Source organism: Corvus kubaryi, unplaced genomic scaffold, assembly GCF_017639235.1.
Source record: "Corvus kubaryi isolate FWS band 111438036 unplaced genomic scaffold, C.kubaryi_AGA036_p1.0 37391, whole genome shotgun sequence".
NCBI lineage: Eukaryota > Metazoa > Chordata > Aves > Passeriformes > Corvidae > Corvus > Corvus kubaryi.
This window is the reverse complement of record NW_024581130.1, coordinates 9,472,791-9,487,890: the sequence shown is the minus strand read 5'-3', so window position 1 is coordinate 9,487,890 and position 15,100 is coordinate 9,472,791. Positions and strand designations below refer to the sequence as shown.

Genomic DNA, 15,100 nt, shown 5'->3' with positions numbered 1-15,100 from the left:
TTTTCCTTCTGCTTTCTCTAAACTGGACTTCTCCCTTTGTATCAATCACTTAAGAAGGAAATGGTGAATCCTTAAAACCTATCCTAAAAGAGTTGTTATTGGTTGTACCTGAAATCTGACTTGTACAGGTTCTCAGATTTCCTTATTTTCACTTTGTCTCGTGGAGAAAATAATGGGTTTCGGTTTTATTCAGAGTAGAAATTATGGTAAGCCCTGGTACCAGCTGAAATACATTGGATTCCTTTTCTAATTAGGATGAAGCTATGCTAAAAAATTTTTTTCCACCTTGAAGGTTTTACACATTAGAGAAGAAAATTTCTGCTTTTAACAGAAGGGGGTTTACTGTTACATCAGCAAAACTGGGAACAAAATCTGTGCCTGTTTTCCTTTCTTTTCTTTTTTTTTTTGTGAAGCCAATAACACTGGTTGCCCGAATATTTCTTTATTATCATGTTCAAGAATATGAATATTACTCTATTTGATCTAGTAAATAGGGATGTTTCTCCTCAGCTCCCCCCATTTTAATTCTAAAGAAAGAGTACATTCTTTTGGTAATTTATTTTCTTTCAACTGTTTAAAAAGCACTGTTAACCCCCAGTTTAGAACATTTGGGGGTTTTAAATTCAGATTCAGAGTGCCTGAAAAGAATAATGTGTCTACATTTACATTACAGATTTCTGGAGCTGTGATGAAAACATGATTAAAGAAGAAATCATTGGCAATGGAGTGCTTCAACAACTGAACTGCTGAAGTTTTTTCGGTGGAATTAAGGTATCTTTAGATGCCATTTTAGCAAAATAGTTCTCTTCTATATTGTATTCTCAATTTCAATGGGTACATATAGAAGAAAATGATGCCCTGCTACTTAAAGCGTTCAGTTTTCTAAATTTATCTATTAATGTTGGATCTCTTGCTGTTGCACATGCACCTTATACTTTTGTAAGGGCCTTTTCCTGCAGCTGTCATGCAAATAACTGTATATTTTAGATGGCTGAGATCATACCTAACTCATCTCCCTTAAAAGCTGCCATTTCAACTCCTCCTCCCCCTGCTACTTGACCCAGGCTCTGTCTGAGCTGCTCAGCTGTGGAAACAACTCAAAAGGAAACAGATAATGATGGTAAACTGGAGTGTCATGGTTCTTTTTGTGTATGGCCATTGTAATACAGATCCAGCAGGCCAACAATGACTCATCAGTGGCACCAAGCCTGCAATTTCACTGTGTTTGCAATTTCAGAGAAGAAAAGCAGCACACAATTACATGTATTAAACTTTCAGATGATGCAGAAATTATGATGTACATCACTTATATTATCAGTCAAACTCCAGGGAGAGGACGTCAGATCTTTATGTGGCCCAGGTGCACATTTCTTATAATTTAATCAGCTCAAAGCACCCTCATTTCACCAGAGAACTCTAATTCATGCCTTGAAAACCACACCATGCCCTCTGTCTCCTCCCTGCAGCAGTCAGTAAATTACAGTTCACCATTCATAACCCTTACCTGCATTTAATCCAGCGCCCTCTGCAAGAAGTTCAGCCAGCTCTGCTCCACAAGCTGAAAATGCTGGACAAAATGCCATGAATTATCTTCATGGAGATTATGAATATCAAAAAGGACTGCTTAAAAAAACCCAACAAACCAACAAGTAGCTGGTAATTGGGTTTAGGCAAATGCAAGTGAGAAATGTATTCATGCTGACCTCTGGGAATGGTGTTCCTCCGCTCAGCAAGGATGCATTTGTTGTGGGAGAGAGCAAGATACCTGTCTGTTTTCCTCTCCAATCCCTGTTTTCTGCCTCTCTTTTCTGCCCCTTTTCCTTCCCCCGTTTTGTCACAGGCCAGGATTGCTGAGGAAGCAGCAGTCCTGGTGGGGACAACTCAGCTCGCCTCTGGGCCAAATCAAAGTCAAATTTGAAAACCCAGTTAGGTATGATCTCAGCCATCTAAAATATACAGCTATTTGCATCACAGCTGCAGGAAAAGACACTCATAAAAGTATAAGGTGCATGTGCAACAGCAAGAGATCCAACATTAATAGATAAATTCAGAAAACTGAACACATTAAGCAGGGCATCATTTTCTTGTATATGTACCTATTGAAACTTAAAATTCAGTATAGATGAGAAGAGGTGGGGTTAGAGGGATGACCCAAGTAAATGCCATGGTGGGTGGGATGCATTTCCAGAGGGCACAAATGTGATTCAGGGCTGGGAGGAGGTGTTTGAGTCGAGGTGTGTGGGTTTGGTTTTCCTACCAAGAGCTGGCTGCCAGCACGAGTGTTCCTAATTCCCGCTGGTGCTGGGGATCCTTGTGAGGGTGAGGAGGGGCTGAAGGTGGGTGAGGGTCCATCCATCAGCGTGGGGGGCTCAGGGACAACCCCAGCTCTGGTCTGCGCCTCTCCCCCTGCGGTCGTCCCGTGGCCACCCCACCCTGGAAAGGTCCCATGGTCCTGAGCGCTGGAATAGCCACGTTTGTGTCCCCCAAAAAAAGCTTAATGAAGGAGCTGGGACTGCTGTTCTGAAAGCTGTTCAAAGAGGATTTGGATGCTCTTCTCTCATTAAAAAACTGGTGGGAAAACAGGTGTCAAAATCCTGGTGTTGACCTCATAAATCTGCCTGCACCAAAAAAAACTCAGGAGAGAGTTGAGAAAGACAAATGCCTCTTCAGCTGACTGGCACTGGCTGATATCACACCAGTTTCAAAGTAAGTTTTTTCTTTATATCTTTTTGTCTTTGCCTACTCCAAAATGCAGGGAGGGGATGGGGAGAAGAAACCCACTTAAGTATTTTTTTAAATGTTTTTCATTTTTAAATTATATTCTTCTCTTATTTAAATTTCATTTTAAAGGGAATTTTAAAAAAAACCCACTAGTCAACAAAAACCATTAATTTCTTTACTATTCTAGTGAAAACTATTTCTAGGTACAGAACCTGCCAGTCTTTGTAGGTATTAGCATAAACTAGGAGGAAATAATGGAAATTAAGAAATGCATCTCTTTTTCATCACCAAAAGAGTATTTTTACATTCAAAGAGTGGGTGAAGAAAAGATAGTCAAAGCTTAATCTCCACTTAACAAAAATATTTCCATATGTTTTACTCATATGCATAATTCACAAGACATGAGTCACAACTGAGGAGTGAAAAAAACTTCCGTAGACATGAAGAAAAATATTAACAAAGTTACTACTTGTAACATCTTGCTTTAAAGGGGCACTCTAAAATAAAAATGCTGTGGAGGTTAGAGAGGACCAACATGCCTAATTTCTATTAGCTGACCTTTGTCATTTGGTAATCAAGGTAAATAGTGCAGGTTTTATGAAAGGAAAATAAGTTATCTTAAAAATTCATGATTCCTGCTTAACATATCTGAACTTTTATAAATTTAAAAGGTACAGAACAGCTAAAGAAATCGTATTGGCTCATTCAGAGTAGTATTAAGTGTAATAATAAAAGTCCATCCATGTGATTGTAGGGAAGTTTCTGATAGTCTCATACGTTTCTCCTGATGATTGAAACATTGTGTATGATGAGCTGAGACACTAGAGTACTTTTCAGGTTGATAGATTTGTCACTGTTGTCACAGTTAAAGATTAACAGGGCTCCTGTCACTTGTTCTTGGAGTTAAACAATAAACAGCAGAATAAATTAATCCTGATCATCTTTCCAGAAAGCAGCTGCTGCCCAGCAGTACCATGTGTCCCAGATCAACGTACCTCTGATGTCTTTTTCTCTGATATTCTTGGTGGTGAGGTTAAACATGTTTCAGATCAATACAGAACGACTGAACCATGCTTTTTTTCCTTCATGTTTTTGATAATTATTCATTGTTAGCCTCTCCATAGTGGAAAGTCTGTTGCTGCATGGGAAGTGGTGTTCAGCATTTTGAAATTTAAACTCTGCAAGGGCTTTGCAGTGCAGTTTGTCACCTTGGGAGTGGAGGTGGGTGTGATGGAGCAACAGGCTGAGGCTGTACAATGACACACAAAGATCAGAACATGGAGCAAATCCCTGGAAAGCCTCAGCAAAAAGCTGTTAACAGATCTGAAAATAAGTCTGAATGGCTCTTATTGTGATGGTGACACACATCTCTCTGCAGGTTTGAGCTATGTCAGGGCAGCTGAAGCTTGTGTGTAGTTACAGAGGTGACATCGCAGAGCGTATTGATATGTGCAGGTTAAGGATTCTGCTCCGTATTTATGGGACACAAAATTAGCATTGTCTGACATTTTGTGTGAGGGGTGAACACTTTAAATTTCAAGTAGATTCGAGAATTGTCAGTGCCATAGAAAGATGAAAAGTTGCTGCAAACCATTTTCCCCTTAACTTCTTTCCTGAAACACTTCCCCTTACTGATTTTAAAAGCACTGCATATTTCCCCAGACGATTTCTTGGCTTTCCTGTTCTTTTGCTGGTGCCAGCTGTCAGTGCCAGGGGTTTCTCTCCTGCCTGTTGTGGTTGCAGTGTTTCTTGTGCAGGAATTGTCTGGAGGCCACAGACGGGTTTGGCTGCAGGCAGGAGACGGGGCTGACATGGCATTGACTCCCGGGCTCTCTCCGTCTGTTTCAGATTATAACCATTGACCCGGGGGTGAAAGGCTCTGGATCCCATTACCAATTCCCTGAGTCATCCCGTTCCTTACAGCAGGGCTTTAAACAGCTGATGCAGGATGCTGGTGCTCGATAGCATCTGCACTAGGAGCACTTAACTCAAATTTATGGGCCAGCATAACTTTCAGGTTTTGTTTACTGAACAGCAAGTAGGTATTTTTACAGAGCTGCACTCATGAATGCTCAAGTCCTTATGCATCTGAACTTTTTGCTGAAGACAGATATCCTGAATAAGAATTGAAGACAAGACTGAAGTTATTTTAGAATCCTGGCATACTATTATTCACAATTATATACTGGATATATTAAAAGCTCTGAATTCAGGAAATCCCCTGGTGTCACATTTTTCTAATTTGGATGCCATGGCAGTGCTTTTAATTTGTGGTTGGGACTTAGGACACTTTCTCATTACTGCTATCTGAAAAGCTACACATCTTTGCATTTCAGCCCTATTGTTCAGTGGGTGTCTCTGAATGGAGGAGAAATGAGATAAAAGGGAGCCAAAGTTAGGGAGGGGAGAACTTCTTGCTCTTGGATGCAGGTGAAAAGCTGGATCATCACCAGCCTGTCATGTTTATCAGATGATTTTTTTTCTTTCATTCTTTTCACACATTACTCTAAACAACAGATGTTGTGTCCCCTTCTGTCTGTATTATCCTCTAACCAGCTTTTGGTTGCATGACACAACACAAATGAAGCCGCTAGGCACCATCTCAAAGTTTTCACTACTTTCTTACATTTTTACATAAAAATTATGTGATCAGATGCATTGAAGACAATCACAGCACCAGAATTTGGTAGGGAAGAACTTCAGGTTTTTTGCTTCAACATAATTTAATCTCTATGGTTTGATTTTAATTTTTTTTCTCCTCTCACTTACTCTGAAATACCTCCACTCAAAAGTGCTGCACCCTCCAAAAGTTATGTCAAATAAACCATTTTGCCCAATAGGAACAAAACTTACTTGCATAAATCCCAGATAATCTTTTGCAGAGTTAGTCTCACATAAATGTATAGAAAAGAGTTTTGTACAATAAGAACTAAAACTTAGAGTGGTCAACGTTGGATTCATGTTAAATTTCTTTTCTCCAAACAGTTAAAATGTGATATTGTTTTCATGAACTTCAAGGCAGTGTATTTATTTTAGATATAAAATGTATAAGTTACTAATGTTCCTCAGGCGTCTATAAACTGGTAATTTCCCACACTGACATGTGGTTGTACTGCTATTTTTTGTTGGTTTTTTTCCATTTTTCTGTGCTAAAATTGTCATGGATTGTCAGGGCAACAAAGAAATCGCTTCTCTATATCCTCAATGCATTTGGTTGGGAATTAATTATGCATTCTGGAAAGCAATTTTGGGACACTGGAGAAAATATGTGAAAGTGAACAGAAAAAATTTGTGCTATAGGAACAAGAGTGATATATATCTGATTTATATGGAAATATAGCAAAAAATAAGAACAAAAGTTGTCCTTTAAGGCAAATTTTCTTTAAAAAAATCACTAAAAATTATTTTTACCATTGATTGCACATCAAAATGAGGAGCAGATTTCTTATTTTTGAGTATGTCTGATCCTCTTGTTCTTCCAGGCACCTCAAAGCCTGTAAGTAAAAGGGAGGAAACATTTAGGAAAAACAGTTTGGAAACTCTTAGTCAAGAATGGCTAGGATTTCAAATAAGAAATGGCAAAAGCAAAAAAAGAAAAAGAGCAGTCTGAAGATTTTATAGGTTTTATTGTCATTAACTGGAAAGAGGAGCAGTCTGGAAGGAAGTGGGCACATTAAATATAACTAAGTCTGCCACATTTCCATCTGCTTTTATGTATCTAAACCAGAAAGGAGCCACCTGCTAATCAGAAGCGCCACGACTCATTTATGAATGCAATTAGTCTTTTTTAGTTAATTGTCTTAATTAGTTTGGAAATCTTTAAACATACGGGAAAACAGCAGAAGATCAAAAGATAACAGTGCTGCAAATGAAAGTCATAAAAATATGATGAGTAATCAAAGGAGTTCAGGGCAAATTCATGAAAATTGCAGCATAAACAAGGTTGTGGTAAAAATAAGAATTAAAACCCCAGCCAATCTAAATAAAACATTATCTAAACAAACAAAACATGTTAAAAATGGGAGAGGGAGTAAAGCAGTGGAAATTGTGTCCCCAGTGCCTTGGTACCTTCCTCACCTCCAAAAATCCCGTGATATAAACACAGACTGGGGAAAAGGCATATAAAAAAAGCTCAGTTCACCATATTTAAGTGTTCTGCTTAAGTACACAGATCTTCTTTGTCTAGGCTTTAGCTGGTTCTTTTTATACCCTTTTTGCTTCTTCAGTTACTTTCATGTAAAAACCCCACAAAAGAAGGTTATTTACATACCATACACTGCCTTTAAAGGCAGCAATAACTGAGGTTCTAGATTTTCTCGAGACTTTTGCCCACTTTTTTTCATTGCTACAGCTGTGAGCACAGCAAAATCCATCCACGGAATCTGTACAAAAAAGATATTGCAGCTCCGTGGGAGCTTTCACTGAGGAGGAGGAGCAGAGCACGTTGGTGCTCTGCAATCTGCCTTTGGAAGCAGAGTTTTGGGGTTGGGACAGTATTGGATTAATTTGTTGACACTGTTTTCAACCTGCCAGTTGTTGATTTTGGTTTAGTTCTGGTCAGTGATATTCCTGGCCTTTTGGGGTAAATTCCATGCCTTGAGCAACTTCAGTGAAGCCCCTGGATGAGCCCTGATTCTTTAGGAGGTTTGCATTTCTATGATGTATCCATGTAAAAGTCCATTCCCACTCATTTTTCTCTTGAAAGAGAAGTTCCTGGGAAATTAATTTCACCCGTCCTTCTGCCAATCTGCACTTCCAGGGTCAAATCATCCCAGGGCCAAGAATTTGAGGATGTGTACCTGATACTTTGGAGGCTGCTGGAAGCATTTTTGCTGCTTGGCATCGCAGGGGGCACCCCTAACTTTAGCCCTTCCCAGCTGGAATGTGCCTGCTGGAGGGGTTTTTGGACGCATCAATGCAAAAAATGGATGCATCCATTTCATGCAGCAGAGCAACAGTGTCATTTTACAGGCTGGTTGGCACAAATGTGTTGGTTTAGGTGAATTCAGGAGGTGTCTGGGTTGTGCAACCTTGGTTTTTTATGAAAGAGAGCACCCAGGTAGACTGCAAGACACTGGGAGTGTCAGGGAATGATTGGCTTGTAGCATGAAACAGACTTTTGGGATAAAGATGAGGAAGAGTGAGTTTTAATTAAAAATCCTCTCAGCTTATCTTCTCACTCAGGGGAACATGATTTTTCATCCATTAAAGCAACTGGAGCATTACAGCTATTTTTTTTTTTTTTTTTTTTTTCTGGAAGGAGAGCGAGTTCCTAATAGAGTGAGGCTTGCACTGTGCAATTCAGAAAATTCAAATGGGCCCCATTTGCTCTTCTGTGTAGAGGAGCAGTTTCTCCACTCACACTGAACACCCATCAGGCTAAACAGGGAGCCAGCCATCAGCTGAATTAAACAAAACCCAGGGAATTGCAGGGAAACTTTGGAAAAAGGCCTCAGCTTGAAGAGGAATGAAAGAGCAGCGTGAAGTCTGGATGTTTGCAAGCAGAAATTTACAGGTTTTGAGTCCCCAAAATACTGGTTCACCTGCTCTGTTGTTGGAATTGATCTGCATAGACAGGTCAAGGTTTGGCAGTTATTAGCAAGTTGTCAATAAATCAATAACTGATGTAAAACCACATGAATTGAGCAGGTTTTTTGTCACCTGTGATGCTTGTGAACAGCAAGGTTAGGCTGTTGTAAGAGACTGGAAAATGGAAACACTGGACAGCAGAGAACCTTTTGTTCTTCTGTGATACTTGTGATGTTTCCCAGAGTTATTATAGCTTCTCCATGCCTTAAATAGTATGTGTGTTGTATTGATATTATTGCTTCTTTGTTTTGTAGTTAAAAAAAATAGGGCCTATATCAGACAGCAAATTAACTTTTTTCCTCTACATACAATGCTTATTTTGTAATGGAGGAAAGTGAAAAAAGGAGTAAACAATCCCCCAACTTACTCCTTTACTTCAATTACTAAAGAAAAAGTGAATAAGAGCAGGTGTTTGAAAAACCCTTTCATATAAAGATTTTCACTTTCTTTGGAAAGCAAGAACATTGAAGTGAATCTACAATTCCTGGTTTCCTCTAGAAACACTAACACTGACCTCCCTCTAATCCTTTTGACCTACTGTTGTGAGGCTGCTTATAGACAGAAATAGAAACCCCATGCTGTCAGTCAGGGCATCCTTAATTTCTCATCCTGAGTAAAATCAAACTAAATCCTTTGTGAAAGAGCTCATAATTCTTCTCCTTTCTTGCAGCTGAGAAGGATCATAATGGAAAGCGACACTGAAAAATCACAGGTGGGCAAGAGTTGTGGCAACACCTTTTAGAGCTGAAAAATATCCACCCAAGAGATGAAAGGATGTGGGTTTGATGGCTTTCTGCTTGTCTGTTTGGGGTTGGTTGGGTTGGGGGTTTTTTTGTGTGTGTGTGTGTGAGTGCTCCTACAAACAGCCTCTTTTTTATGTGTGAAACTACCTTCCTTTAAAGGGGAAATTGCTAATTAAATTAGAAATTAGTATAATTTTCTTTTTAAACCATTTCAGAGCCATGGGACAGTGGGGGTGTTCAGCTGGGCTGTTAGACTCGCTGTAGGCCAAAGCAAAACCCCTAAAATGCCTTCAGCATAGATGTGAGGACCTCAGAAATATTGGTTTGCACAAGAAGATCTTTCTCTTTTAGGCAGTTTGACTTGTAAATGTAGACAGAGACTAAATAAATTCCAGTTTGTAGAGCTGGGTATCTTCATAAAATACTTTTAGTTACATATGGAGATATCAACAAAAAGAAAAGGGAAGGATTAAAGAGAAAAGCAATTTTTAGAGAAGTCCTGGTAGGTTTAGATGTCTTGAAAGAGACTGTCCAAGTAAGAAGAAAATCAGAATTCAAGTTGCATGTATTCATAAAAAATTGATTAGAAGGGCTCATGTGCTTCTGGAAGATAACCTGACCCTAGGAAAAAATAAAAAAATATTGTGACTATTTCTCTTTAAGAGCTAATTGATGTTTTTGCCACTTTCTTTACCTTTCAGTCCCTTTATTTAATTATAACTGTTACTGTGTCTTGGCTCCTCATTTATGCTAAGGCAGTTTTGATTATGTAAAAGAATGGGTTGCACAAACATCACTCAGGATGGGGTTTGGTATTAATGAACCTGCTCTTGGGTTGAGGACTGCAATACATCACCTTTATTGATTCTCTAGGGCTCTATTTTATTACTATTATTATTATTATTCCATATCTTCCTTTAGTGAGCTATGGTAAGATATTTTCTGTGTATCAAATAGCTTGGATAATGGGTTGCCACTGCAAATATCAAGCAATTCAAGTGCTGGATTTCCATCCCAGGACAGGTCAGGACCAATTGCTCTTGGGGTCAGAATAGAACTGGTGGTGCAGCCGTAGTTCAGAGCAGCACAGAGATTTTATGAAGCCTTCTGTTTCCATGAAGTCCCTCATTTGCCCACAAAGTTCCTCATTTAAAGTAAGTAAATGTGTCTGAATGCTTCACAGTATTTGAGTGTTTAAAAAAATCAGTGAAAATGAGATGTGACCGAATTACTGAATTTTTTTTGAGTTACTTGGAAGCACGTGGATATTGAGGTGATTGCTCCTTACTTCTTTTTGAAGTGATAGATAACAGCAACTGATCAGGGATCCTATTGCTTGTAGGAATGGGTTTGATTAGGAGAAAATGCATCTCAGCTCCAGGATCAGGTTTCTCCTAAAAGAAATGTACAACCAGTTGGGTGTCTGTAGCAGATGCTGAGTATTTTAGGTGTTCAAACCCCAGACAGCAGATATTCAGGTGCAAACTCATGTCTGTGTGTGCTGGTTCCGCTGGCGACTCAGGACTGGCTCTCCCACACCCCAAGCTTAGTGTGAATGTGTGTGTTTGTTTATATAAAGTGGATATCTATCACTAAGAATGACTGAAGCATTCACTACTCCTAAAAAATGGCCTAAAGAAAGTATTTTGAGAGATCCTGAATCATGTTTTTCCCAAAAAAACACCTTCTGTATAGAGAAATTACATATAAAATCAAACTGCAAACCGTTGTGAATTTTTGAGCTTAAAATATAATTACAATATTTATATTGTTTTCTTCATCAGGTTGTGCTTTAAAGTCACGAGATGCCATCAGTTGTGGGGAGAAATCTCTATCAAGGTCATTCTCTTTCCTGCATCAGTTGCTCACTTACACTGGGAGGACCCTGCAGCACACAGCGGTACCTTGAGATGCCAATTACTCTGATTTGGAATTTTGTGTACAGTAATTAAACAACCAGGTAGCAGCAGACATGTGTTGCCCTGAGATAACATGCTCCTTGGAAGTATCATGAGGCAGGAGGTGGAATGAGTGCCTCCAGTGACCCGGGAAACGCATTTATCTCAGCGCTGCACGAGCCTGGGGGGGCATTGCCACTGTACACCAGCTACCAGCATTATTAGCTGCACTGTGATTGATTGCACCATGTCAAACATATGTTTAAAACATGTTCAGCCTTGTGCATCATGTGATAATTATGTCTGACTCTGAAGGACCAATATATCAGGTGTGAGGCGATAGGAGCATGAAGTGTTTGGGGTTTTTTTGTTTTCACTGGGATACGCATGACTGGCAAAAGTTATCTTGAGAGGGACTTGAGCTCCAGAGTGGCACAGCTTCAACAAACCCAACATCCATAATGCAGGAGAGTGCTCACATGTAATTGGCTCAAGTGGAGCATTCAGAGCTGGTGTGTATTATTCCTTTTTTTACAAATACATTTGTGCATGTGAGTGTTTGCATGCCCAGAGTGATCTCCACCGTGTTTATTTTCAACCCATGATTATTTTTGCCCCCTGCCTGGTGCTGTGAGCTGTGTCATTTTTCAGGTGACTGACAAGGAGCACTTTTTCCGGCAGCACTGAACAGCCTGGCACTGTCCCTGGGATGAGGGTTGGCTGCTCAGCACAGCCCTGGCAGACAAAGGGCTTTGTGCTGCCTGCTCCTGCCCACAGCTCCACATCACACACAGGAGAAAGGTCTATCTTTAATCTGAGCTGCTCAGGAAATCAAAGGGGGGCGATTAAAACAAGAGCAGTGACTGATTTCCGTAGGAGATCGCTTTCCTGTTTCATTTGATATAATGAACAGGAGAATCAAAGCAAGGTTAGAAGCCCCTTGCACCTTCTTTTCCAGCAATTTCTGTGATGTCAGTTCACAAGGTATTACAATAATGGAACACGTGTGATAATGATTTTAGAAAATGTCCTTTTTTTACCTTAGAATAATTTACATATAGCTGCTCAAGCAAGGTGTGTGCCTTGTGAGTCACCAGGCTTGTAGTTAAACATGTTAAAGCTGATTAAATTTGCAGCTGTTTGTTTCTTTGCATTCTTTTAATTTTTGCTAAAAATAGCCCCAGTGCCTTCATAAGGAGTAAATTTCAAAGGTATGGTGAGATGTTTCTTCAGCATTGGATTTGAACAGCCAGTAATGAACTACAAGAATCTGGTTTGTGCTCAGAGGAAAGAGCATTGAGAGGAAGGCAGGAGCTGTGGGAAGAGTCCCCAGGCTTGGCTGGGCTGTCAGGTGCAACCTCCTGACTCAGGGATTGCTCTGCTCACTTTCAGCCAGCGAAGGATGGTGGGTGTCCCTGGCAGCTCCACCTGAAGGTCTCCCTTTGCACTCATTCAGGGGCGGCCCAGGAGCCACCTCCTGCTGCCTTTGCAGGAGAATGTGACAGAGACATTTCCTGGGCTGGCACCAGCGCAGTGACCCCAGGTCCCCCCCCAGCTCTCACCGTGTGGAAGCACAGGGATTGCTGTAATGGGGAGGGAAGCGTTGTGTCCTTTGCTGGCAATGCCTCCCGGCAAGTGCAATGTGCTTCTCTCATGTGTTTTAGACAAGTTGGTGATTTTTTTTCCCCCCCTTTTTGTTTTTCTTCTGGAAAATGAGGTTAAGGTGGTAGTGCAGGATCTTGGCTTATTCAGTGCTGCCTTTCTTTGCACTTCAGTGGAATCCACATGGGAGGGTGGTATTCAGCTCTGCATTACTGCTATTTCTCACTTTAATGACCCTGGTAAATCTTTAATGATTGCCATCACTGTCAGAAGGGCACAAAGGGCCCTCATCTGTCTTGATGCAACCTAAGAAAGTATGTTCACAGATGTCAGTTAAAATAATGGCATTGCTGGTAGGTCACTTGGATTTTTATGGGTACCCACCTCTTCTTGCAAAAAGCAGCATGGAAATTCCACTCATAATCATTATAATCACTTAAAAAAAAACCCCTAAATGTCCATGTCTCAGATTTTGTTTTGATTAAGTAGGGCAGCAGGTTCCAGACAAAAAGAATTGGGGCAGGTACTTCACAGGAATGGGCCTCCTCATTTCAGTGTTCCAGAGCACCTGAGATATAAGCTCTTATTTTAAATTAGGTATTTCCAAGGGTGAGATTTTCATCCAACACTTGCTTGAAATTCTGTGTTAGAGGAATTCATTCAACATTAGGACAAAGATTCTTCCACTGCTTAAACATTGCTTCATCACGAGTGATTTCTCTATCCCAGCATAGCCTTTAAGACATAATTGTCTGAAATTATGGGGTGTGTTAGCAACCCTGAGAGTTAGAAACTGGATATGCACATCTCCTCTTCTCATTAATAGCACTTGCCTGCCTAATTCACTGAGCAGCACAGAGAAAATGGAGCCCTGTGGGTCAGCATCAATGGATTCAATGAGGTCTTCACCCTCTAAAAATGTCATTAGTGGGAGAAAGAGCTGGCTGTGGGCCCTGGTGTTTGCTATGGCCCTCTGGAGAGCGTAAATCTGACACAGAGGTGCTCAGGCTTGCCTGGGAAAGCTCCCACCCATTGTTCCATTGTCTACCACTCTTGTTCCCCCCATTTCTCCTGTGTCACCAGCTCATCTCAGTGTAGGGACAGAAACTGAGCCATTGCCACCTATCTCCACTCGTCCCAAAATTAAATGTTCATGGTAAGCCAACCCACGTCTTTAAGAGAGTTCACTTCCCACCAGCAGTTGTCCCTATAGAGATTTTCATTCCTGGTTCAGTTGCAAGGCTCAAACTGAGTTTGCAGGTTGGTCTGGACAATGAGAAGGTTTTTCTGGTTGTTTCTAAAGCAGGGGCTTGGTGGTACTTCTGCTTAGTGGTGATGGAATGTGGGATCAGATTAATCTGTCTCCTGGAGTTGGGTATTTTTGATTTCCTTATCATAATGTAATCAACTACATATTAAATGTAAATTTTTCTTGCTTTCCACAGACATTTCAAGGCATGCTATCTCTGAACCTGACCAGTAAAATGTGGGTTTATTTAAGAATCCTCCTTCTTGGGCTGTTCTTCAAAACAGAAAAAACTTGAGAACTTTTTTGCCGTATGTGGAAGTTAGTGTTTGAATCCATATAACATCCAGAGCATGAGATTAGGGTGGATGACCTAGCAAAACACTATGTAATCTTATTAAAAGCCCTAAAAATGTATTCAAGCTCTAGTGGGTCATTATTTTATTTGTAAGCCATATATTCATAGCAGATTTTTATTACACTTCTATATTCACCTAACTTTGTAGTCTCTTTTGATTTTGTTTTTGTCTGCAGTTATTTTCCACTTCTAAGACATTTGATCTCTGTTTTCCTTCTGCCTCTTTGTACAGATTACTAGAAAGGAGCTCAATTACAATTTTGTCTCTGATGTGGATATTTCTTTATTGAAGGTTGTACAAAGGCATCCTTCCTCAAGCTCCATTTCAAACAGGGCTTCAAATACAAACTAAAAAAAATAAAAATAAACACCTAATCTGAGCAGGCCAAGACATGCTTAATTTCAACTTTCATGGCTGTGTGCTTGGTACAATGTCAACAGCAAATATTCACCATCTTCTGTGCTAAACAATTTGAGCAGTCTCAGGCCTTCTAATTTTCTATTTGAGGACTTTATGTAGAGCTCCTTAAAAAAAATAGGTTCTCGAAGAACATATCATAGTACTGGATTCAGCTGTAATTTGAGGATGCAGAATTCCTCTGTTAAATATGCATTTCCCCCCTTGGATATGGGATTTCCTGTCAGCATTTTGTGTTTCCCTGCTGCAAATAAACATAGCACAGAACTTTACAGTCTGTGATGAGGCAATATGAGAGTATTCTTCTGGGAATACATCTTTTACATGTGTTAATATAAACTATGCAATAGTTCCTCAGTTAAAATTTTCACTTAAGAATGTTTTAACCTGCTTTGGCAGATATGGATTTATAGAAAGACTGTTCACCCTACACTTACAGCACTTACTGTGATTGCTGGGTGAGTTCTGTCAGAATTTATGAGCAATGATGTTAATTAGCTGAATTATACATTTTATTAGATACAA

The 15,100-nt window shown here is 40.0% G+C and overlaps 1 long non-coding RNA gene across 1 annotated transcript; it reads left to right on the top strand.

Annotated features, from left to right (window-relative positions):
- The first annotated feature begins 679 nt into the window (after positions 1-679).
- LOC121669318 lies at positions 680-13,281 on the top strand. The gene is made up of 3 exons (XR_006017709.1): positions 680-771; positions 8,981-9,022; positions 10,838-13,281. It is a non-coding gene; the product is annotated as an uncharacterized LOC121669318 (long non-coding RNA).
- The last annotated feature ends 1,819 nt before the right edge of the window (positions 13,282-15,100 follow it).